Source organism: Amblyomma americanum, chromosome 2 (assembly GCF_052857255.1).
Source record: "Amblyomma americanum isolate KBUSLIRL-KWMA chromosome 2, ASM5285725v1, whole genome shotgun sequence".
NCBI classification, from domain to species: domain Eukaryota; kingdom Metazoa; phylum Arthropoda; class Arachnida; order Ixodida; family Ixodidae; genus Amblyomma; species Amblyomma americanum.
The window spans coordinates 193,476,336-193,502,006 of NC_135498.1; the positions used below are offsets into that span (position 1 = coordinate 193,476,336).

General features: G+C 50.6%; 1 pseudogene; it reads left to right on the plus strand.

The window, feature by feature from the left end:
- Positions 1-23,763: 23,763 nt before the first annotated feature.
- Positions 23,764-24,667, plus strand: LOC144119394 (uncharacterized; annotated as a pseudogene).
- Positions 24,668-25,671: the final 1,004 nt, after the last annotated feature.

The following is a 25,671-nucleotide window of genomic DNA, read 5'->3' on the forward strand; positions in this document are numbered from 1 at the left end:
CAAGGCGCTAAGCTGGAGACATGTAGTAACCTGGGCAAAGAAACAGACGAAATTGAATAGCCGCATTACGTAGCTGCTCCCACGCCCACTGAACAGTTCCGAGATACGCCAGCTCCTTATCGACGACCAGTGTTGATGAAAAATGCGATCCGGATGCCTTGATCCACGAGGAAGCGATCCAGCAGGGTTGCCAGTGGTGGTCAAAGTCTTCACCGTGAAAGCTGACGCACCTTGTTGGCGAGTCGTTGCATTCCTGTGCTTCTGAAGTATGCAAGGCGCTAAGCTGGAGACATGTAGTAACCTGGGCAAAGAAACAGACGAAATTGAATAGCCGCATTACGTAGCTGCTCCCACGCCCACTTAACAGTTCCGAGATACGCCAGCTCCTTATCGACGACCAGTGTTGATGACAAAGTCGATCCGGATGCCTTGATCCACGAGGAAGCGATCCAGCCAAGGTTGGCAGTGGTGGTCAAAGTCTTCACGGTGAAAGCTGACGAAACGTGTTGGCGAGTCGTTGCATTCCTGTGCTTCTGAAGTATGCAAGGCGCTAAGCTGGAGACATGTAGTAACCTGGGCAAAGAAACGGACGAAATTGAAGAGCCGCACCACGTAGCCGCTCCCACGCCCACTGAACAGTTCCGGGACACGACAGCAGTTCTTATTGACGAAGAGTGTTGATGATATAGTCGATCCTGATGCCTTGATTCGCGAGGAAGCGATCTGCTGTGTTCTCAGTGGTGCTCAAAGTCCACACCGTGAAAGCTGACGAAACGTGTTGGCGAGTCGTTGCATTCCCGTGCTTCCGAAGTGTACAAGGCGCCAAGCTGGATACATGAAGTAACCTGGGCAAAGAAACGGAGGAATTCGAAGAGCCGCATCACGTATCTGCTCCCACGCCCACTGAACAGTTACGGGACATGCCCGCAGTTCTTATCGACGACGAGTGTTGATGACATAGTCGATCAGGATGCCTTGATCCACGAGGAAGCGATCCGGCAGGTTTGCTAGTGGTGGTCAAAGTCTTCACCGTGAAAGCTAAAGAAACGTGTTGGCGAGTTGTTGCATTCCCGTGCTTCCGAAGTATACAAGGTGCTAAGCTGGAGGCATGAAGTAACCTTTGCAACGAAACGGACGAAATTGAAGAGCCGCATCACGTAGCTGCTCCCACGCCCACTGAACAGTTACGGGACACGCCAGCAATCCTTATCGACGATGAGTGTTGATGAAAAAGTCGATCCGGATGCCTTAATCGACGAGGAAGCAATCCAGAAGGGTGGCCAGTGGTGGTCAAAGTCTTCACCGTGAAAGCTGACGAAACGTGTTGGCTAGTCATTGCATTCCCGTGCTTCCGAAGTGTACAAGGCGCCAAGCTGAATACATGAAGTAACCTGTGCAAAGAAACGGAGGAAATCGAAGAGCCGCATCACGTAGCAGCTCCCACGCCCACTGAACAGTTCCGGGACACACCAGCAGTTCTTATCGACGACGAGTGTTGATGACATATCGATTCTGATGCCTTGATTCCCGATGAAGCGACCAGCAGTGTTGCCAGCCGTGGTCAGTCTTCACCGTGAAAGCTGTCGAAACGTGTTGGCGAGTCGTTGCATTCCCGTGCTTCCGAAGTATACAAGGCGCCAAGCTGGAGACATGAAGTAACCTGGGCAGGGAAACGGATGAAATTGAAGAGCCGTATCACGTAGCTGCTTCCACGCCCACTGAACAGTTCCGGGACACGCCCGCAGTTCTTATCGACGACGAGTGTTGATGACAGTCGATCCCGATGTCTTGATGCACGAGGAAGCGATCCATGAGGTTTGCCAGTGGTGGTCAGTCTTCACCGTGAAAGCTGACGAAACGTGTTGGCGAGTCGTTGCATTCTAGTGCTTCCGAAGTACACAAGGCGCTAAGCTGGAGGCATGAAGTAACCTGGGCAGAGAAACGGACGAAATTGAACAGCCGCGTCACGTGGCCGCTCCCACGCCCACTGAACAGTTCCAGGACACGCCAGCAGTTCTTATCGACGGCGAGTGTTGATGACATAGTCGATCCTGATGCCTTGATTCACGAGGAAGCGATCAGCAGTGTTGCCAGCCGTGGTCAGTCTTCACCGTGAAAGCTGACGAAACGTGTTGGCGAGTTGTTGCATTCCCGTGCTTCCGAAGTATACAAGTTTCCAAGCTGGATACATGAAGTAACCTGGGCAAAGAAACGGAGGAATTCGAAGAGCCGCATCACGTATCTGCTCCCACGCCCACTGAACAGTTCCGGGACATGCCAGCAGTTCTTATCGACGACGAGTGTTGAAAAAACAGTCGATTCGGATGCCTTGATCCACGAGGAAGCGATCCAGCAGGGTTGCCTATGGTGGTCGAAGTCTTCACCGTTAAAGCTGACGAAACGTGTTGGCGAGTCGCTGCATTCCCGTGCTTTCGAAGTATACAAGGCGCTTAGCTAGGGACATAAAGTAACCTGGGAAGGGAAACGGAGGAAATTGAAGAGTCGCATCACGTAGCTGCTCCCACGCCCACTGAACAGTTCCAGGACACGCCAGCAATTCTTATCGACGACGAGTGTTGATGGAAATGTCGACCTGGATGCCTTGATCCTAGAGGAAGCGATCCAGCAAGGTTGGCAGTGGTGGTCAAAGTCTTCACGGTGAAAGCCGACGAACCGTGTTGGCGAGTCGTTGCATTCCCGTGCTTCCGAAGTAAGCAAGGCGCCAAGCTGGAGACATGAAGTAACCTGGGAAAAGAAACGGACGAAACTGAAGAGCCGTGTCACGTAGCTGCTTCCACGCCCACTGAACAGTTCCGGGACACGCCCGCACTTCCTATCGACGACGAGTGTTTATGACATAGTTGATCCGAATGCCTTGATCCACGAGGAAGCGATCCAGCAGGGTTGCCAGTGATGGTCAAAGTCTTCACCGTGAAAGCTGACGAAACGTGTTGGCTAGTCGTTGCATTCGCGTGCTTCCGAAATCTACAAGGCGCCAAGCTGGAGACATGAAGTAACCTGGGCAAAGAAACGGAGGAAATCGAAGAGCCGCATCACGTAGCTGCTCCCACGCCCACTGAACAGTTCCGGGACATTCCAGCAGTTCTTATCGACTACGAGTGTTCATGACATGGTCGATGCGGATGCCTTCATCCACGAGGAAGCGATCCATCAGTTTGCCAGTGGCGGTCAAAGTCTTCACCGTGAAAGCTGACGAAACGTGTTGGCTAGTCGTTGCATTCCCGTGCTTCCGAAGTATACAAGGCGCCAAGCTGGAGACATGAAGAAACCTGGGCAGGGAAACGGATGAAATTGAAGAGCAGCATCACGTAGCTGCTCCCACGCCCACTGAACAGTTCCGGGACACTCCAGCAATTCTTATCGACGAGGAGTGTTGATGACATAGTCGATCCGGATGTCTTGATGCACGAGGAAGCGATCCATGAGGTTTGCCAGTAGTGGTCAGTCTTCACCGTGAAAGCTGACGAAACGTGTTGGCAAGTCGTTGCATTCCCGTGCTTCCGAAGTATACAAGGCGCTAAGCTGGAGGCATGAAGTAACCTGGGCAAAGAAACGGACGAAATTGAACAGCCGCGTCATGTAGCCGCTCCCACGCCCACTGAACAGTTCCGGGACACGCCAGCAGTTCTTATTGACGACGAGTGTTGATGATGTAGTCGATCCTGATGCCTTGATTCACGAGGAAGCGATCAGCAGTGTTGTCAGATTTGCTCAAAGTCCACACCGTGAAAGCTGACGAAACGTGTTCGCGAGTCGTTGCATTCCCGTGCTTCCGAAGTATAGAAGGCGCCAATCTGGAGACATGAAGTAACCTGGGCAAAGAAAGGGACGAAATCGAAGAGGCGCATCACGTAGCTGCTCCGATGCCCACTGAACAGTTCCAGGACACGCCAGCAGTTCTTATCGACGGCGAGTGTTGATGACAAAGTCGATCCTGATGCCATCATTCACGAGGAAGCGATCAGCAGTGTTGCCAGCCGTGGTCAGTCTTCACCGTGAAAGCTGACGAAACGTGTTGGCTAGTCGTTGCATTCCCGTGCTTCCGAAGTATACAAGGCGCTAAGCTGGAGGCATGAAGTAACCTGGGCAACGAAACGGACGAAATCGAAGAGCCGCATCACGTAGCTGCTCCCACGCCCACTGAACAGTTCCGTTACACGCCAGCAATACTTATCGACGACGAGTGTTGAAGAAACAGTCGATTCGGATGCCTTGATCCACGAGGAAGCGATCCAGAAGGGTTGCCAGTGGTGGTCGAAGTCTTCACCGTGAAAGCTGACGAAACGTGTTGGCTAGTCGTCGCATTCCTGTGCTTGCGAAATATACAAGGCGCCAAGCTGGAGACATGAAGTAACCTGGGCAAAGAAACGGACGAAATTGAAGAGCCGCATCACGTAGCTGCTTCCACGCCCACTGAACAGTTCCAGGACACGCCAGCAATTCTTATCGACGACGAGTGTTGATGGAAATGTCGACCTGGATGCCTTGATCCAAGAGGAAGCGATCCAGCAAGGTTGGCAGTGGTGGTCAAAGTCTTCACGGTGAAAGCCGACGAACCGTGTTGGCGAGTCGTTGCATTCCCGTGCTTCCGAAGTAAGCAAGGCGCCAAGCTGGAGACATGAAGTAACCTGGGAAAAGAAACGGACGAAACTGAAGAGCCGTGTCACATAGCTGCTTCCACACCCACTGAACAGTTCCGGGACACGCTCGCAGTTCCTATAGACGACGAGTGTTTATGACATAGTTGATCCGGATGCCTTGATCCACGAGGAAGCGATCCAGCAGGGTTGCCAGTGGTGGTCAAAGTCTTCACCGTGAAAGCTGACGAAACGTGTTGGCTAGTCGTTGCATTCCCGTGCTTCCGAAATCTACAAGGCGCCAAGCTGGAGACATGAAGTAACCTGGGCAAAGAAACGGACGAAATTGAAGAGCCGCATCACGTAGCTGCTCCCACGCCCACTGAACAGTTCCGGGACATTCCAGCAGTTCTTATCGACGACGAGTGTTGATGACATGGTCGATGCGGATGCCTTCATCCACGAGGAAGCGATCCATCAGGTTTGCCAGTGGCGGTCAAAGTCTTCACCGTGAAAGCTGACGAAACGTGTTGGCTAGTCGTTGCATTCCCGTGCTTCCGAAATATACAAGGCGCCAAGCTGGAGACATGAAGTAACCTGGGCAGGGAAACGGATGAAATTGAAGAGCAGCATCACGTAGCTGCTCCCACGCCCACTGAACAGTTCCGGGACATTCCAGCAGTTCCTTATCGACGACGAGTGTTGATGACAAAGTCGATGCAAATGCCTTGAACCGCGAGGAAGCGATCCAGCAGGGTTGCTAGTGGTGGTCAAAGTATTCACCGTGAAAGCTGAGGAAACGTTTTGGCGAATCGTTGCATTCCTGTGCTTCTGAAATATACAAGGCGCCAAGCTGGAGACATGAAGTAACCTGGGCAAAGAAACGGACGAGATTGAAGAGCCGCATCACGTAGCTGCTCTCACGCCCACTGAACAGTTCCGGGACACGCCAGCAATTCTTATCGACGATTAGTGTTGATGAAAAAGTCGATCCAGATGCCTTGATCCACGAGGAAGCGATCCATGAGGTTTGCCATTAGTGGTCAGTCTTCACCGTGAAAGCTGACGAAACGTGTTGGCAAGTCGTTGCATTCCCGTGCTTCCGAAGTATACAAGGCGCTAAGCTGGAGGCATCAAGTAACCTGGGCAAAGAAACGGACGAAATTGAACAGCCGCGTCACGTAGCCGCTCCCACGCCCACTGAACAGTTCTGGGACACGCCAGCAGTTCTTATTGACGACGAGTGTTGATGATGTAGTCGATCCTGATGCCTTGATTCACGAGGAAGCGATCAGCAGTGTTGTCAGTTTTGCTCAAAGTCCACACCGTGAAAGCTGACGAAACGTGTTGGCGAGTCGTTGCATTCCCGTGCTTCCGAAGTATAGAAGGCGCCAATCTGGAGACATGAAGTAACCTGGGCAAAGAAAGGGACGAAATCGAAGAGCCGCATCACGTAGCTGCTCCGACGCCCACTGAACAGTTCCGTTACACGCCAGCAATACTTATCGACGACGAGTGTTGAAGAGACAGTCGATTCGGATGCCTTGATCCACGAGGAAGCGATCCAGCAGGGTTGACAGTGGTGTTCAAAGTCTTCACCGTGAAAGCTGACGAAACGTGTTGGCTAGTCGTTGCATTTTCGTGCTTTCGAAGTGTACAAGGCGCCAAGCTGGAGACATGAAGTAACCTGGGCAAAGAAACGGAGGAAATCGAAGAGCCGCATACGTAGCTGCTCCAACGCCCACTGAACAGTTCCGGGACACGCCAGCAATTCTTATCGACGATGCGCGTTGATGAAAAAGTCAATCCGGATGCCTTGATCCATGAGGAAGCGATCCAGCAGGGTTGCCAGTGGTGGTCAAAGTCTTCACCGTGAAAGCTGACGAAACGTGTTGGCTAGTCGTCGCATTCCCGTGCTTGCGAAATATACAAGGCGCCAAGCTGGAGACATGAAGTAACCTGGGCAAAGAAACGGACGAAATTGAAGAGCCGCATCACGTAGCTGCTCCCACGCCTACTGAACAGTTTCGGGACACGCCCGCAGTTCTTATCGACGACGAGTGTTTATGACAAAGTTGATCCGGATGCCTTGATCTATGAGAAAGCGATCCAGCAGGGTTGCCAGTGGTGGTCAAAGTCTTCACCGTGAAAGCTGACGAAACGTCTTGGCGAGTCATTGCACACCCGTGCTTCCGAAGTATACTAGGCCCCAAGCTGGAGACATGAAGTAACCGGGGCAAAGAAACGGACGAAATCGAAGATCCGCATCACGTAGCTGCTCCCACGCCCACTGAACAGTTCCGGGACACGCCAGCAGTTCTTATCGACGACGAGTGTTGATGACATAGTTGATCCGGAAGCCTTGATCCACGAGGAAGCGATCCAGCAGGGTTGCCAGTGGTGGTCAATGTCTTCACCGTGAACGCTGACGAAACGTTTTGGCTAGTCGTCGCATTCCCGTGCTTGCGAAATATACAAGGCGCCAAGCTGAAGACATGAAGTAACCTGGGCAAAGAAACGGACGAAATTGAAGAGCCGCATCACGTAGCTGCTCCGACGCCCACTGAACAGTTCCAGGACACGCCAGCAGTTCTTATCGACGGCGAGTGTTGATGGCATAGTCGATCCTGATGCCATGATTCACGAGGAAGCGATCAGCAGTGTTGCCAGCCATGGTCAGTCTTCACCGTGAAAGATGACGAAACGTGTTGGCGAGTCGTTGCATTCCCGTGCTTCCGAAGTATACAAGGCGCTAAGATGGAGGCATGAAGTAACCTGGGCAAAGAAACGGACGAAATTGAAGAGCCGCGTCACGTAGCTGCTCCCACGCCCACTGAACAGTTCCGGGACATTCCCGCAGTTCTTATTGACGACGAGTGTTGATGACAAAGTCGATGCAAATGCCTTGAACCGGGAGGAAGCGATCCAGCAGGGTTGCCAGTGGTGGTCGAAGTCATCACCGTGAAAGCTGACGAAACGTGTTGGCTAGTCATTGCATTCCCGTGCTTCCGAAGTGTACAAGGCGCCAAGCTGGATACTTGAAGTAACCTGGGCATAGAAACGGAGAATTCGAAGAGCCGCATCACGTATCTGCTCCCACGCTCACTGAACAGTTCCGGGACATGCCAGCAGTTCTTATCGACGACGAGTGTTGATGACTTATTCGATCCGGATGTCTTGATGCACGAGGAAGCGATCCATGAGGTTTGCCAGTGGTGGTCGAAGTCTTCACCGTGAAAGCTGACGAAACGGGTTGGCGAGTCGTTGCATTCCCGTGCTTCCGAAGTATAGAAGGCGCCAATCTGGAGACATGAAGTAACCTGGGCAAAGAAAGGGACGAAATTGAAGAGCCACATCACGTAGCTGCTCCGACGCCCACTGAACAGTTCCGGGACACGCCAGCAATTCTTATCGACGAAGAGCGTTGATGAAAAAGTCGATCCGGATGCCTTGATCCACGAGGAAGCGATCCAGCAGGGTTGCCAGTGGTGGTCTAAGTCTTCAACGTGAAAGCTGACGAAACTTGTCGGCGAGTCGTTGCATTCCCGTTCTTCCGAAGTATGCAAGGCGCCAAGCTGGAGACATGAAGTAACCTGGGCAAAGAAACGGACGAAATTGAAGAGCTGCACCACGTAGCTGCTCCCACGCCCACTGAACAGTTCCGGAACACGCCAGCAATTCTTATCGACTACGATTGTTGATGATATAGTCGATCCTGAAGCCTTGATCCACGAGGAAGCGATCCAGCCAAGGTTGGCAGTGGTGGTCGAAGTCTTCACGGTGAAAGCTGACGAAACGTGTTGGCGAGTCGTTGCATTCCTGTGCTTCTGAAGTATGCAAGGCGCTAAGCTGGAGACATGTAGTAACCTGGGCAAAGAAACAGACGAAATTGAATAGCCGCATTACGTAGCTGCTCCCACGCCCACTGAACAGTTCCGAGATACGCCAGCTCCTTATCGACGACCATTGTTGATGAAAAAGGCGATCCGGATGGCTTGATCCACGAGGAAGCGATCCAGCAGGGTTGCCAGTGGTGGTCAAAGTCTTCACCGTGAAAGCTGACACACCTTGTTGGCGAGTCGTTGCATTCCTGTGCTTCTGAAGTATGCAAGGCGCTAAGCTGGAGACATGTAGTAACCTTGGCAAAGAAACGGACGAAATTGAAGAGCCGCACCACGTAGCTGCTCCCACGCCCACTGAACAGTTCCAGGACACGCCAGCAGTTCTTATCGACGGCGAGTGTTGATGACATAGTCGATCCGGATGCCTTGATTCATGAGGAAGCGATCCAGCAGGTTTGCCACTGGTGGTCAAAGTCTTCACCGTGAAAGCTGACGAAACGTGTTGGCGAGTTGTTGCATTCCCGTGGTTCCGAAGTATTCAAGACGCTAAGCTGGAGGCATGAAGTAACCTGGGCAACGAGACGGACGAAATTGAAGAGCCGCATCACGTAGCTGCTCCCACGCAAACTGAACAGTTCCTGGACACGCCAGCAATTCTTATCGACGACGAGTGTTGATGAAAAAGTCGATCCGGATGCCTTGATCCACGAGGAAGCGATCCAGCGGGGTTGCCAGTGGTGGTCAAAGTCTTCACCGTGAAAGCTGGCGAACCGTGTTGGCGAGTCGTTGCATTCCCGTGCTTCCGAAATATACAAGGCGCCAAGCTGGAGACATGAAGTAACCTGGACAAAGAAACGGACGAAATTGAAGAGCCGCATCACGTAGCTGCTCCCACGCCCACTGAACATTTCCGGGACACGCCAGCAGTTCTTATCGATGACGAGTGTTGATGACATAGTTGATCCGGATGCCTTGATTCACGAGGAAGCGATCCAGCAGGGTTGCGAGTGGTGGTCAAAGTCTTCACCGTGAAAGCTGACGAAACGTGTTGGCTAGTCGATGCATTCCCGTGCTTCTGAAGTATACTAGGCGCCATGCTGGAGACATGAAGTAACCTGGGCAACGAAACGGACGAAATTGAAGAGCCCCGTCACGTAGATACTCCCACGTCCAATGAACAGTTCCCGCACACGCCAGCTGTTCTTATTGACGACGCATGTTGATGATATAGTCGATCCTGAAGCCTTGATCCACGAGGAAGCGATTCAGCAAGGTTGGCAGTGGTGGTTAAAGTCTTCACGATGAAAGCTGACGACACGTGTTGGCGAGTAGTTGCATTCCCGTGCTTCTGAAGTATGCAAGGCGCTAAGCTGGAGACATGAAGTAACCTGGGCAAAGAAAGGGACGAAACTGAAGAGCCGTATCATGTAGCTGCTTCCACGCCCACTGAACAGTCCTGGGACACGCCAGGAGTTCTTATTTACGAGGAGTGTTGATGAAAAAATCGATCCGGATGCCTTGATCCACGAGGAAGCGATCCAGCAGGTTTGCCAGTGGTGGTCAAAGTCTTCACAGTGAAAGCTGACGAAACGTGTTGGCGAGTCGTTACATTCCTGTTCTTCCGAAGTATGCAAGGCGCCAAGCTGGAGACATGAAGTAACCTGGGCAAAGAAATGGACGAAATTGAAGAGCCGCATCACGTAGCTGATCCCACGCCCACTGAACAGTTCCAGGACACGCCAGCAGTTCTTATCGACGGCGAGTGTTGATGACATAGCTGATCCGGATGCCTTGATCCACGAGGAAGCGATCCAGGAGGTTTGCCAGTGGTGGTCAAAGTCTTCACCGTGAAAGCTGACGAAACGTGTTGGCGAGTCGTTGCATTCCCGTGCTTCCGAAGTATACAAGGCGCTAAGCAGCAGGCATGAAGTAACCTGGGCAAAGAAACGGACGAAGTTGAAGAGCCGCGTCACGTAGCTGCCCCCACGCCCAATGAACAGTTCCGTGACACGCCAGCTGTTCTTATTGACAACGAGTGTTGATGATATAGTCGATCCTGATGCCTTGATCCACGAGGAAGCGATCCAGCAAGGTTGGCAGTGGTGGTGAAAGTCTTCACGGTGAAAGCTGACGAAACTTGTCGGCGAGTCGTTGCATTCCCGTTCTTCCGAAGTATGCAAGGCGCCAAGCTGGAGACATGAAGTAACCTGGGCAAAGAAACGGATGAAATTGAAGAGCTGCACCACGTAGCTGCTCCCACGCCCACTGAACAGTTCCGGAACACGCCAGCAATTCTTATCGACTACGATTGTTGATGATATAGTCGATCCTGAAGCCTTGGTCCACGAGGAAACGATCCAGCCAAGGTTGGCAGTGGTGGTCGAAGTCTTCACGGTGAAAGCTGACGAAACGTGTTGGCGAGTCGTTGCATTCCTGTGCTTCTGAAGTATGCAAGGCGCTAAGCTGGAGACATGTAGTAACCTGGGCAAAGAAACAGACGAAATTGAATAGCCGCATTACGTAGCTGCTCCCACGCCCACTGAACAGTTCCGAGATACGCCAGCTCCTTATCGACGACCAGTGTTGATGAAAAATGCGATCCGGATGCCTTGATCCACGAGGAAGCGATCCAGCAGGGTTGCCAGTGGTGGTCAAAGTCTTCACCGTGAAAGCTGACGCACCTTGTTGGCGAGTCGTTGCATTCCTGTGCTTCTGAAGTATGCAAGGCGCTAAGCTGGAGACATGTAGTAACCTGGGCAAAGAAACAGACGAAATTGAATAGCCGCATTACGTAGCTGCTCCCACGCCCACTTAACAGTTCCGAGATACGCCAGCTCCTTATCGACGACCAGTGTTGATGACAAAGTCGATCCGGATGCCTTGATCCACGAGGAAGCGATCCAGCCAAGGTTGGCAGTGGTGGTCAAAGTCTTCACGGTGAAAGCTGACGAAACGTGTTGGCGAGTCGTTGCATTCCTGTGCTTCTGAAGTATGCAAGGCGCTAAGCTGGAGACATGTAGTAACCTGGGCAAAGAAACGGACGAAATTGAAGAGCCGCACCACGTAGCCGCTCCCACGCCCACTGAACAGTTCCGGGACACGACAGCAGTTCTTATTGACGAAGAGTGTTGATGATATAGTCGATCCTGATGCCTTGATTCGCGAGGAAGCGATCTGCTGTGTTCTCAGTGGTGCTCAAAGTCCACACCGTGAAAGCTGACGAAACGTGTTGGCGAGTCGTTGCATTCCCGTGCTTCCGAAGTGTACAAGGCGCCAAGCTGGATACATGAAGTAACCTGGGCAAAGAAACGGAGGAATTCGAAGAGCCGCATCACGTATCTGCTCCCACGCCCACTGAACAGTTACGGGACATGCCCGCAGTTCTTATCGACGACGAGTGTTGATGACATAGTCGATCAGGATGCCTTGATCCACGAGGAAGCGATCCGGCAGGTTTGCTAGTGGTGGTCAAAGTCTTCACCGTGAAAGCTAAAGAAACGTGTTGGCGAGTTGTTGCATTCCCGTGCTTCCGAAGTATACAAGGTGCTAAGCTGGAGGCATGAAGTAACCTTTGCAACGAAACGGACGAAATTGAAGAGCCGCATCACGTAGCTGCTCCCACGCCCACTGAACAGTTACGGGACACGCCAGCAATCCTTATCGACGATGAGTGTTGATGAAAAAGTCGATCCGGATGCCTTAATCGACGAGGAAGCAATCCAGAACGGTGGCCAGTGGTGGTCAAAGTCTTCACCGTGAAAGCTGACGAAACGTGTTGGCTAGTCATTGCATTCCCGTGCTTCCGAAGTGTACAAGGCGCCAAGCTGAATACATGAAGTAACCTGTGCAAAGAAACGGAGGAAATCGAAGAGCCGCATCACGTAGCAGCTCCCACGCCCACTGAACAGTTCCGGGACACACCAGCAGTTCTTATCGACGACGAGTGTTGATGACATATCGATTCTGATGCCTTGATTCCCGATGAAGCGACCAGCAGTGTTGCCAGCCGTGGTCAGTCTTCACCGTGAAAGCTGTCGAAACGTGTTGGCGAGTCGTTGCATTCCCGTGCTTCCGAAGTATACAAGGCGCCAAGCTGGAGACATGAAGTAACCTGGGCAGGGAAACGGATGAAATTGAAGAGCCGTATCACGTAGCTGCTTCCACGCCCACTGAACAGTTCCGGGACACGCCCGCAGTTCTTATCGACGACGAGTGTTGATGACAGTCGATCCCGATGTCTTGATGCACGAGGAAGCGATCCATGAGGTTTGCCAGTGGTGGTCAGTCTTCACCGTGAAAGCTGACGAAACGTGTTGGCGAGTCGTTGCATTCTAGTGCTTCCGAAGTACACAAGGCGCTAAGCTGGAGGCATGAAGTAACCTGGGCAGAGAAACGGACGAAATTGAACAGCCGCGTCACGTGGCCGCTCCCACGCCCACTGAACAGTTCCAGGACACGCCAGCAGTTCTTATCGACGGCGAGTGTTGATGACATAGTCGATCCTGATGCCTTGATTCACGAGGAAGCGATCAGCAGTGTTGCCAGCCGTGGTCAGTCTTCACCGTGAAAGCTGACGAAACGTGTTGGCGAGTTGTTGCATTCCCGTGCTTCCGAAGTATACAAGTTTCCAAGCTGGATACATGAAGTAACCTGGGCAAAGAAACGGAGGAATTCGAAGAGCCGCATCACGTATCTGCTCCCACGCCCACTGAACAGTTCCGGGACATGCCAGCAGTTCTTATCGACGACGAGTGTTGAAAAAACAGTCGATTCGGATGCCTTGATCCACGAGGAAGCGATCCAGCAGGGTTGCCTATGGTGGTCGAAGTCTTCACCGTTAAAGCTGACGAAACGTGTTGGCGAGTCGCTGCATTCCCGTGCTTTCGAAGTATACAAGGCGCTTAGCTAGGGACATAAAGTAACCTGGGAAGGGAAATGGAGGAAATTGAAGAGTCGCATCACGTAGCTGCTCCCACGCCCACTGAACAGTTCCAGGACACGCCAGCAATTCTTATCGACGACGAGTGTTGATGGAAATGTCGACCTGGATGCCTTGATCCTAGAGGAAGCGATCCAGCAAGGTTGGCAGTGGTGGTCAAAGTCTTCACGGTGAAAGCCGACGAACCGTGTTGGCGAGTCGTTGCATTCCCGTGCTTCCGAAGTAAGCAAGGCGCCAAGCTGGAGACATGAAGTAACCTGGGAAAAGAAACGGACGAAACTGAAGAGCCGTGTCACGTAGCTGCTTCCACGCCCACTGAACAGTTCCGGGACACGCCCGCACTTCCTATCGACGACGAGTGTTTATGACATAGTTGATCCGAATGCCTTGATCCACGAGGAAGCGATCCAGCAGGGTTGCCAGTGATGGTCAAAGTCTTCACCGTGAAAGCTGACGAAACGTGTTGGCTAGTCGTTGCATTCGCGTGCTTCCGAAATCTACAAGGCGCCAAGCTGGAGACATGAAGTAACCTGGGCAAAGAAACGGAGGAAATCGAAGAGCCGCATCACGTAGCTGCTCCCACGCCCACTGAACAGTTCCGGGACATTCCAGCAGTTCTTATCGACGACGAGTGTTGATGACATGGTCGATGCGGATGCCTTCATCCACGAGGAAGCGATCCATCAGTTTGCCAGTGGCGGTCAAAGTCTTCACCGTGAAAGCTGACGAAACGTGTTGGCTAGTCGTTGCATTCCCGTGCTTCCGAAGTATACAAGGCGCCAAGCTGGAGACATGAAGAAACCTGGGCAGGGAAACGGATGAAATTGAAGAGCAGCATCACGTAGCTGCTCCCACGCCCACTGAACAGTTCCGGGACACTCCAGCAATTCTTATCGACGAGGAGTGTTGATGACATAGTCGATCCGGATGTCTTGATGCACGAGAAAGCGATCCATGAGGTTTGCCAGTAGTGGTCAGTCTTCACCGTGAAAGCTGACGAAACGTGTTGGCAAGTCGTTGCATTCCCGTGCTTCCGAAGTATACAAGGCGCTAAGCTGGAGGCATGAAGTAACCTGGGCAAAGAAACGGACGAAATTGAACAGCCGCGTCATGTAGCCGCTCCCACGCCCACTGAACAGTTCCGGGACACGCCAGCAGTTCTTATTGACGACGAGTGTTGATGATGTAGTCGATCCTGATGCCTTGATTCACGAGGAAGCGATCAGCAGTGTTGTCAGATTTGCTCAAAGTCCACACCGTGAAAGCTGACGAAACGTGTTCGCGAGTCGTTGCATTCCCGTGCTTCCGAAGTATAGAAGGCGCCAATCTGGAGACATGAAGTAACCTGGGCAAAGAAAGGGACGAAATCGAAGAGGCGCATCACGTAGCTGCTCCGATGCCCACTGAACAGTTCCAGGACACGCCAGCAGTTCTTATCGACGGCGAGTGTTGATGACAAAGTCGATCCTGATGCCATCATTCACGAGGAAGCGATCAGCAGTGTTGCCAGCCGTGGTCAGTCTTCACCGTGAAAGCTGACGAAACGTGTTGGCTAGTCGTTGCATTCCCGTGCTTCCGAAGTATACAAGGCGCTAAGCTGGAGGCATGAAGTAACCTGGGCAACGAAACGGACGAAATCGAAGAGCCGCATCACGTAGCTGCTCCCACGCCCACTGAACAGTTCCGTTACACGCCAGCAATACTTATCGACGACGAGTGTTGAAGAAACAGTCGATTCGGATGCCTTGATCCACGAGGAAGCGATCCAGAAGGGTTGCCAGTGGTGGTCGAAGTCTTCACCGTGAAAGCTGACGAAACGTGTTGGCTAGTCGTCGCATTCCTGTGCTTGCGAAATATACAAGGCGCCAAGCTGGAGACATGAAGTAACCTGGGCAAAGAAACGGACGAAATTGAAGAGCCGCATCACGTAGCTGCTTCCACGCCCACTGAACAGTTCCAGGACACGCCAGCAATTCTTATCGACGACGAGTGTTGATGGAAATGTCGACCTGGATGCCTTGATCCAAGAGGAAGCGATCCAGCAAGGTTGGCAGTGGTGGTCAAAGTCTTCACGGTGAAAGCCGACGAACCGTGTTGGCGAGTCGTTGCATTCCCGTGCTTCCGAAGTAAGCAAGGCGCCAAGCTGGAGACATGAAGTAACCTGGGAAAAGAAACGGACGAAACTGAAGAGCCGTGTCACGTAGCTGCTTCCACACCCACTGAACAGTTCCGGGACACGCTCGCAGTTCCTATAGACGACGAGTGTTTATGACATAGTTGATCCGGATGCCTTGATCCACGAGGAAGCGATCCAGCAGGGTTGCCAGTGGTGGTCAAAGTCTTCACCGTGAAAGCTGACGAAACGTGTTGGCTAGTCGTTGCATTCCCGTGCTTCCGAAATCTACAAGGCGCCAAGCTGGAGACATAAAGTAACCTGGGCAAAGAAACGGACGAAATTGAAGAGCCGCATCACGTAGCTGCTCCCACGCCCACTGAACAGTTCCGGGACATTCCAGCAGTTCTTATCGACGACGAGTGTTGATGACATGGTCGATGCGGATGCCTTCATCCACGAGGAAGCGATCCATCAGGTTTGCCAGTGGCGGTCAAAGTCTTCACCGTGAAAGCTGACGAAACGTGTTGGCTAGTCGTTGCATTCCCGTGCTTCCGAAATATACAAGGCGCCAAGCTGGAGACATGAAGTAACCTGGGCAGGGAAACGGATGAAATTGAAGAGCAGCATCACGTAGCTGCTCCCACGCCCACTGAACAGTTCCGGGACATTCCAGCAGTTCCTTATCGACGACGAGTGTTGATGACAAAGTCGATGCAAATGCCTTGAACCGCGAGGAAGCGATCCAGCAGGGTTGCTAGTGGTGGTCAAAGTATTCACCGTGAAAGCTGACGAAACGTTTTGGCGAATCGTTGCATTCCTGTGCTTCTGAAATATACAAGGCGCCAAGCTGGAGACATGAAGTAACCTGGGCAAAGAAACGGACGAGATTGAAGAGCCGCATCACGTAGCTGCTCTCACGCCCACTGAACAGTTCCGGGACACGCCAGCAATTCTTATCGACGATTAGTGTTGATGAAAAAGTCGATCCAGATGCCTTGATCCACGAGGAAGCGATCCATGAGGTTTGCCATTAGTGGTCAGTCTTCACCGTGAAAGCTGACGAAACGTGTTGGCAAGTCGTTGCATTCCCGTGCTTCCGAAGTATACAAGGCGCTAAGCTGGAGGCATCAAGTAACCTGGGCAAAGAAACGGACGAAATTGAACAGCCGCGTCACGTAGCCGCTCCCACGCCCACTGAACAGTTCTGGGACACGCCAGCAGTTCTTATTGACGACGAGTGTTGATGATGTAGTCGATCCTGATGCCTTGATTCACGAGGAAGCGATCAGCAGTGTTGTCAGTTTTGCTCAAAGTCCACACCGTGAAAGCTGACGAAACGTGTTGGCGAGTCGTTGCATTCCCGTGCTTCCGAAGTATAGAAGGCGCCAATCTGGAGACATGAAGTAACCTGGGCAAAGAAAGGGACGAAATCGAAGAGCCGCATCACGTAGCTGCTCCGACGCCCACTGAACAGTTCCGTTACACGCCAGCAATACTTATCGACGACGAGTGTTGAAGAGACAGTCGATTCGGATGCCTTGATCCACGAGGAAGCGATCCAGCAGGGTTGACAGTGGTGTTCAAAGTCTTCACCGTGAAAGCTGACGAAACGTGTTGGCTAGTCGTTGCATTTTCGTGCTTTCGAAGTGTACAAGGCGCCAAGCTGGAGACATGAAGTAACCTGGGCAAAGAAACGGAGGAAATCGAAGAGCCGCATACGTAGCTGCTCCAACGCCCACTGAACAGTTCCGGGACACGCCAGCAATTCTTATCGACGATGCGCGTTGATGAAAAAGTCAATCCGGATGCCTTGATCCACGAGGAAGCGATCCAGCAGGGTTGCCAGTGGTGGTCAAAGTCTTCACCGTGAAAGCTGACGAAACGTGTTGGCTAGTCGTCGCATTCCCGTGCTTGCGAAATATACAAGGCGCCAAGCTGGAGACATGAAGTAACCTGGGCAAAGAAACGGACGAAATTGAAGAGCCGCATCACGTAGCTGCTCCGACGCCCACTGAACAGTTCCAGGACACGCCAGCAGTTCTTATCGACGGCGAGTGTTGATGGCATAGTCGATCCTGATGCCATGATTCACGAGGAAGCGATCAGCAGTGTTGCCAGCCATGGTCAGTCTTCACCGTGAAAGATGACGAAACGTGTTGGCGAGTCGTTGCATTCCCGTGCTTCCGAAGTATACAAGGCGCTAAGATGGAGGCATGAAGTAACCTGGGCAAAGAAACGGACGAAATTGAAGAGCCGCGTCACGTAGCTGCTCCCACGCCCACTGAACAGTTCCGGGACATTCCCGCAGTTCTTATTGACGACGAGTGTTGATGACAAAGTCGATGCAAATGCCTTGAACCGGGAGGAAGCGATCCAGCAGGGTTGCCAGTGGTGGTCGAAGTCATCACCGTGAAAGCTGACGAAACGTGTTGGCTAGTCATTGCATTCCCGTGCTTCCGAAGTGTACAAGGCGCCAAGCTGGATACTTGAAGTAACCTGGGCATAGAAACGGAGAATTCGAAGAGCCGCATCACGTATCTGCTCCCACGCTCACTGAACAGTTCCGGGACATGCCAGCAGTTCTTATCGACGACGAGTGTTGATGACTTATTCGATCCGGATGTCTTGATGCACGAGGAAGCGATCCATGAGGTTTGCCAGTGGTGGTCGAAGTCTTCACCGTGAAAGCTGACGAAACGGGTTGGCGAGTCGTTGCATTCCCGTGCTTCCGAAGTATAGAAGGCGCCAATCTGGAGACATGAAGTAACCTGGGCAAAGAAAGGGACGAAATTGAAGAGCCACATCACGTAGCTGCTCCGACGCCCACTGAACAGTTCCGGGACACGCCAGCAATTCTTATCGACGAAGAGCGTTGATGAAAAAGTCGATCCGGATGCCTTGATCCACGAGGAAGCGATCCAGCAGGGTTGCCAGTGGTGGTCTAAGTCTTCACCGTGAAAGCCGACGAGCCGTGTTGGCGAGTCGTTGCATTCCCGTGCTTCCGAAGTATGCAAGGCGCCAAGCTGGAGACATGAAGTAACCTGGGCAAAGAAACGGACGAAATTGAAGAGCCGTATCACGTAGCTGCTTCCACGCCCACTGAACAGTTCCGGGACACGCCCGCAGTTCTTATCGACGACGAGTGTTTATGACATAGTTGATCCGGATGCCTTGACCCAAGAGGAAGCGATCCAGCAGGCTTGCCAGCGGTGGTCAAAGTCTTCACCGTGAAAGCTGACGAGACGTGTTGGCGAGTCGCTGCATTACCGTGCTTTCGAAGTATACAAGGCGCTAAGCTGGGGACATAAAGTAACCTGGGAATGGAAACGGACGAAATTGAGGAGTGGCATCACGTAGCTGCTCCCACGCCCACTGAACAGTTCCGGGACACGCCAGAAGTTTTTATCGACGACGAGTGTTGATGACATAGTCGAACCGAATGCCTTGATCCACGAGGAAGCGATCCAACAAAGTTGCCAGTGATGGTCGAAGTCTTCACCATGACAGCTGACGAAACGTGTTGGCGAGTCGCTGCATTCCCGTGCTTTCGAAGTATACAAGGCGCTCAGCTGGAGACATAAAGTAACCTGCGAAAGGAAACGGACAAAATTGAACAGTCGCATCACGTAGCTGCTCCCACGCCCACTGAACAGTTCAGGGACACGCCAGCAATTTTTATCGACGACGAGTGTTGATGAAAAAGTCGATCCGAATGCCTTGATCCACGAGAAACCGATCCAGCAAGGTTGGCAGTTGTGGTCAAAGTCTTCACGGTGAAAGCTTCTGAAACGTGTTGGCGAGTCGTTGCTATCCCGTGCTTCCGAAGTATGCAAGGCGCCAAGCTGGAGACATGAAGTAACCTGGGCAAAGAAACGGAGGAAATCGACGAGCCGCATCACGTAGCTACTCCCACGCCCTCTGAGCAGTTCCGGGACACGCCAGCAGTTCTTATCGACGACGAGTGTTGATGATATAGTCGATCCTGATGCCTTGATTCACGAGGAAGCGATCAGCAGTGTTGTCAGTGGTGGTCCAAGTCCACACCGTGAAAGCTGACGAAACGTGTTGGCGAGTTTTTGCATTCCCGTGCTTCCGAAGTATACAAGGCGATAAGCTGGAGGCATGAAGTAACCTGGGCAACGAAACGGACGAAGTTGAAGAGCCGCATCACGTAGCTGCTCCCACGTCCACTGAACAGTTCCGGGACACGCCAGCAATTCTTATCGACGACGAGTGTTGATGAAAAAGTCGATCCGGATGCCTTGATCCACGAGGATGCGATCTAGCAGGGTTGCCAGTGGTGGTCGAAGTCTTCACCGTGAAAGCTGACGAAACGTGTTGGCTAGTCTTTGCATTCCCGTGCTTCCGAAGTGTACAAGGCGCCAAGCTGGAGACATGAAGTAACCTGGGCAAAGAAACGGAGGAAATCGAAGAGCCGCATCACGTAGCTGCTCCGACGCCCACTGGACAGTTCCAGGACACGCCAGCAGTTCTTATCGACGGCGAGTGTTGATGACATAGTCGATCCGGATGCCTTGATCCACGAGGAAGCGATCCGGCAGCTTTGCCAGTGGTGGTCAAAGTCTTCACCGTGAAAGCTGACGATTTGCTGGGGATTTGCAGCCGACTGTTCGCAGCTCACGCATTGTTGTTTCATTTTCATAGGCTCTGATAATTTCGAGAAGCAAGCGACCAAGCGACGACACGAAGATTGTGGCGCTCCAAGCTGATAGCTGGTAATCGGACCACCTGCCGAGCTGCCTCGTGGCTACAGCCTGATCGCCTTCCATCGCGCAGGCGATCTGCGCCCCTACCCAGGCAGAAGCGGCTGACATCGCACGCAGCGCCCTCCACTCAGTCGCCTACAAAAGGGATCGTCCACAAGCACCGAACGGGATTTGCAGCCGACTGTTCGCAGCTCACGCATTGTTGTTTCATTTTCATAGGCTCTGATAATTTCGAGAAGCAAGCGACCAAGCGACGACACGAAGATTGTGGCGCTCCAAGCTGATAGCTGGTAATCGGACCACCTGCCGAGCTGCCTCGTGGCTACAGCCTGATCGCCTTCCATCGCGCAGGCGATCTGCGCCCCTACCCAGGCAGAAGCGGCTGACATCGCACGCAGCGCCCTCCACTCAGTCGCCTACAAAAGGGATCGTCCACAAGCACCGAACGGGATTTGCAGCCGACTGTTCGCAGCCTTACGCATTGTTGTTTCATTTTCATAGGTGAGTGGGTTGTGACAACAGCTTCTTCAAGTTCGGTACTGTTTAGGCTGCAAATCCCGAGTGTCGTTTGATTCACCATGGGCATTGATCTGTGTACTTACCGTGCGCGGGTAGGCCGCTTTGTAGCGCATGGCCATTTTGCCAGTGGTTGTTCGCCAATATGGCTTAGGCCTGCCTTGGCTACTAGTTGCTGGCGCATGGGTGGACGCTGTTCCTTGGTTTTGTTTTGTATTGCTCATTTGATGCTCTGCGCTGGCGACGTAGAGACCAACCCAGGCCCGGATAAGGTGGACCAAGTTCTCGCGCTTCTTAAAGAGTTAACGTTGTCAAATGAAAAATTTCAGAAAGACGCTTCAAACAAACTAAAGGATATTCAAACGAGCGTCACTGACATCAAAAGGCGACTCAGTGGTGTCGAAGAGCGACTAAAAGCAGTTGATAACCTGTGTCATGACGTCACCACCGTTAACTCAGTCGTTCGGGAATCGCAAGAGCAGCTGAAGACCATAGAAACTAAACAGTTGGAGCAGGCCAATCTGGTTGTTGATGACCTAAATAACCGTATGCGCAGAAATAACCTATTATTTAAGGGAATCCCGGAAGAACCAAAAGAAACATGGGTTGACACTGAACGCATCATCAACCAGTTCGTGTTAACTAAGCTAGGCTTCAATGCAGGCGAAATAGAGCGAGCCCACAGAATAGGTCGACCTAAAGCAGGTCACATCCGACCAATTGTCGTGAAATTTCTGAATTTTAAAGACAAGAGCATCATTTTAAGAAATACTTCTAAATTGAAGGACCTGCAGAAGCCACGCGTGTGGATTGAAGAAGATTTTTCGGCCCGTATGCAGCTCATCAGGAAAAAACTCAGAGATTTCGCTCGCGAAGCACGTAAGCCTAACGAAAAATATACTGTGGTCTACGATAAACTCCTTCTTGGAAGCAAATGTTACACCCTTGATTCATCACAAAACAAAGTAACCTGTCTTTCAACGCGCAATGAAGCCGAAGTATGTCGCCTGAGTGCGCAACCTACTGTTGGCGCACGAGGGGACGAAACAAACCAGAATGATTGACACAGTCATGCTAATCAAGGTGATTCCTTGTCACTCCTGTTGTGCAACTTTCGAAGCATGTTTCACAAACAAGACCATCTATGTGCATTTATTGAGGCTTGTTCTGTAGATATTGTTCTTGGGACAGAAACTTGGCTTACACCCGATATTGGGGACAACGAGCTGTCGCTCTCTAGAAATTTTACTATATTTAGAAATGATAGGGTGGGCGCACGGGGAGGCGGTGTTGTAGTTGCCGTGCAATCTAATCTATGTGCTCGCGTTGTTGACACACAGTCAAATATTGAAATTTTGTGGATTTGACTTCAGGTCTGTCCCTCTGTGACTTGCGCAGTCGGAGTCTGTTACCGTCCGCCTGATGCTCCTTCTGAATTCATCGATAGTCTTAATCATTCCCTAACTTTAATCCAAGACAAGTATCCAACTTCACCTATAATACTTGCTGGCGATTTTAACTACCCCACAATAAATTGGCAGAGGTGTACGCCCCTAGGTTGCGCAAAGAAGAGCGAATGCAAGGAATTTCTCGATGTTCTTTGTTCATTTGATCTGCATCAAATAGTTTGCAAACCAACACGTGGAAAAGCTATTCTAGATCTAGTCCTCACAACCAATCCGGAAAATATGCTTGTTCACGTCCTTGAATGTATTAGCGACCACAACGTAGTACACTGTGAATACCAATTACAAAGTAGTAAACCAGAAAAGGCAACGAAATCAATTTACGGTTACTCCCGTGCAAATATCGACGCGATTCTTACAGAGCTGTCATATATTTCTGTGTGGTTCTTGGAAACCATGGCTTATCGCAATACAAATGATAACTGGCTCGCTATCCGAAGGAAGCTTATTGAACTGAAACAAAAGCACGTTCCCAAAATTAGAATAACGTCATCAACACAGAGCACAAGGTTCACGTCCCAAGTGAAGAGAGCAATAAATAAAAAGAAACGCCTTTACTCTAAAGCTAAGTTGTCCCACTCAGATGGTGATTGGCAGCGATACCAAGAACAATCAAATAAATGTAAAGCTGAAATTGAAGCATCTAAAGACAAGTTTTTTAACGGTGACATCGTCAGCATGATAATGAAAAATCCGAAAAAGTTTTGGAAAGTAATTAACCCTAAACACTCTTCTCAATCCACTATACCAATCGTTAATAACGGTGTGCTACTCTCACCATCTGAAGCTGCGACTGAATTAAACTCATATTTTCAGCTCTGTATTCACAAACGAAAATCCAATTCCACCTGATCTTACGTTTCCTTCAATTGACTCATCTATGAATGATCTCATAATTACACCAGAGGGAATTAAGTCGGCCATCGATCGACTTTCTAATAACTCAGCGCCAGGTCCAGACGGCATCTGCACAAAGATGCTTAAAATGACTAAACCTATATTATCTCCCGTATTAGCCACCCTTTTCCAGCAATCAATAGATACAGGAATCGTACCAGATGACTGGAAGGTCGGTCGTGTCACTCCCATTTACAAATCAGGTGACCGTTCAGTGCCCTCAAACTATAGACCTATATCCTTAACTAGTATTTCATGTAAATTACTTGAGCATATCATATCTTCCGCAGTTATGAAATATTTATCTGAACATAACTTCTTTTCTAACAATCAACATGGATTTCAGAAAGGACGCTCTTGTGAAACACAGCTTTTTGAACTTATAACTGATCTTCATCAAGCTGTTCACGATTCCATAATAATCGATGCCATATTTATTGACTTCAAGAAAGCATTCGATAAAGTTCCCCATTCTCGCTTAATGACGAAACATAGCCGGAAAAAATTGTTAATTGGATCTCAAGTTTTTTAACCGATCGCTACCAATATGTTTCCGTAAATGATCACTTTTCCGCTTTAGCACAAGTTAAATCTGGCGTTCCCCAGGGATCCGTATTTGGCCCAATCTTATTCTTAATTTACATTAATGACATCAGTAACAACCTGACCTCAACAGTTCGATTGTTTGCAGATGACTGCGTGCTTTACAGACAAATTATTACCTCTGAAGACGCTAATATTTTACAGGCCGACCTAAACAAAATTTCACTTTGGTGCGAGCAATGGCAAATGGAAATTAATGTTTCTAAAACAAAAACTATGACATTTACCAGAGCCAGTAACGTTCACTTAGGTTAATATTTTATGAACAGCATATGCATAGAGAATGTGTATACATTAAAATATTTGGGAGTCCATTTAACTTCTAACCTTACATGGAATGATCACATTGATGAAATAATTTCGAAAGCAAATAAAACACTTGGTTTCATTAGGCGAAATTTATATTTAGCAAATCAGTCAACTAAATTATTAGCTTACACAGCTCTAGTTCGCTCAAAGATTGAATACGCTTCCATAATATGGAATCCAAATCAGACTTACCTAATAAACAAGCTGGAATCTTTACAAAATAAAGCAGCACGCTTCATCACTAAAACATAATCTAGAACATCCAGCATCACGGCTATCAAAAAGTCCCTCCAATTACCGTCTCTAGAAACACGACGACTGTTAGCACTACTTTCCCACTTCCACAGATTGTATCATGCCCCGTCGTCCTTTACAGCAGCCCATATCAAACCCCCACAAAAAATTTTCCCCCGCCTCGACCATCCCTTCAAAGTGCGTCCCATGTTTGCGCGTACGAATCTCCTGCGACAATCACCGCTCTTTCTAGCTATTCATCACTGGAATAAGCTGCCAAAAGAAATTGCTTCTATACGTGATCATGACTCATTTGTAAGTAATTTGAAACGCAGTTTTACGCATGTTGGGTAAAAGCAGAATTTTATGCCTTTGACGCATTGTAAGTGTATCTACATGCTTTGTACGGAGTGTTGTTGTTGTTCTTTTTTTTGTATGCATGTATGCAATTCTCTCTCCTTTTTCTTTTTATATTTTCTTGTTGTATTTGGTGATCCTTACCGCGATGTTCTATATTGCCTTGCCCCCCCCTAATTGTGTTTGAAATATCCTGTTGTTAACCCCCCCCCCCTATGTAATGCCCATAAGGGCCTTGAGGGTATCTGAATAAAAAAAAAACGAGTTGGCGAGTTTTTGCATTCGCGTGCTTCCGAAGTATACAAGGCGATAAGCTGGAGGCATGAAGTAACCTGGGCAACGAAACGGACGAAATTGAAGAGCCGCATCACGTAGCTGCTCCCACGTCCACTGAACAGTTCCGGGACACGCCAGCAATTCTTATCGACGACGAGTGTTGATGAAAAAGTCGATCCGGATGCCTTGATCCACGAGGATGCGATCCAGCAGGGTTGCCAGTGGTGGTCAGTCTTCACCGTGAAAGCTGACGAAACGTGTTGGCGAGCTTTGTATTCCCGTGATTCCGAAGTATACAAGGCGCTAAGCTGGAGGCATGAAGTAACCTGGGCAAAGAAACGCACAAAATTGAAGAGGCGCGTTACGTAGCTGCTCCCACGCCCACTGAACAGTTCCGGGACACGCCAGCATTTCTTATCGACGACGAGTGTTGATGACATAGTCGATCCTGATGCCTTGATTAACGAGGACGCGATCAGCAGTGTTGTCAGTGGTGGTCAAAGTCTTCACTGTGAAAGCAGACGAAACGTGTTGGCGAGTCGTTGCATTCCCGTGCTTCCGAAATATACAAGGTGCCAAGCTGGAGACATGAAGTAACGTGGCAAAGAAACGAAGGAAATCGAAGAGCCGCATCACGTAGCTGCTCCCACGCCCACTGAACAGTTCCGGGACACGCCAGCAGTTCTTATCGACGACGAGTGTGGATGACATAGTCAATCCGGATGTCTTGATGCAGGAGGAAGCGATCCAGCAGGTTTGCCTGTGGTGGTCAGTCCTCACCGTGAAAGCTG